This window comes from Etheostoma spectabile, chromosome 16 (assembly GCF_008692095.1).
Source record: "Etheostoma spectabile isolate EspeVRDwgs_2016 chromosome 16, UIUC_Espe_1.0, whole genome shotgun sequence".
NCBI classification, from domain to species: Eukaryota; Metazoa; Chordata; class Actinopteri; order Perciformes; family Percidae; genus Etheostoma; species Etheostoma spectabile.
Window position 1 is genome coordinate 21869813 of NC_045748.1, and position 266 is coordinate 21870078.

Sequence of the window (266 nt, forward strand, 5' to 3'; positions counted from 1 at the left end):
ATTATTATCCCAGCACAGCCTCAGAGGGATATTCAGAGGTACGTGTCTCCCACAATTCACCACAGTCCCACCCCAGTCCAGGTGTTGACAGCGCAAACCCACAAGGTAGTTTAAGGGCTGGCAAAAATCCACAGACACAACAAAAAACCATGTTTGACATGTTGGATTCAGCCCAAAAATGATTCTTGTCCAAATAGTATGCAGTTATGGCTGGACTTTCAGAGATGAAAAATATATTCATGTTGATTAGACTTGGAATAATAGCA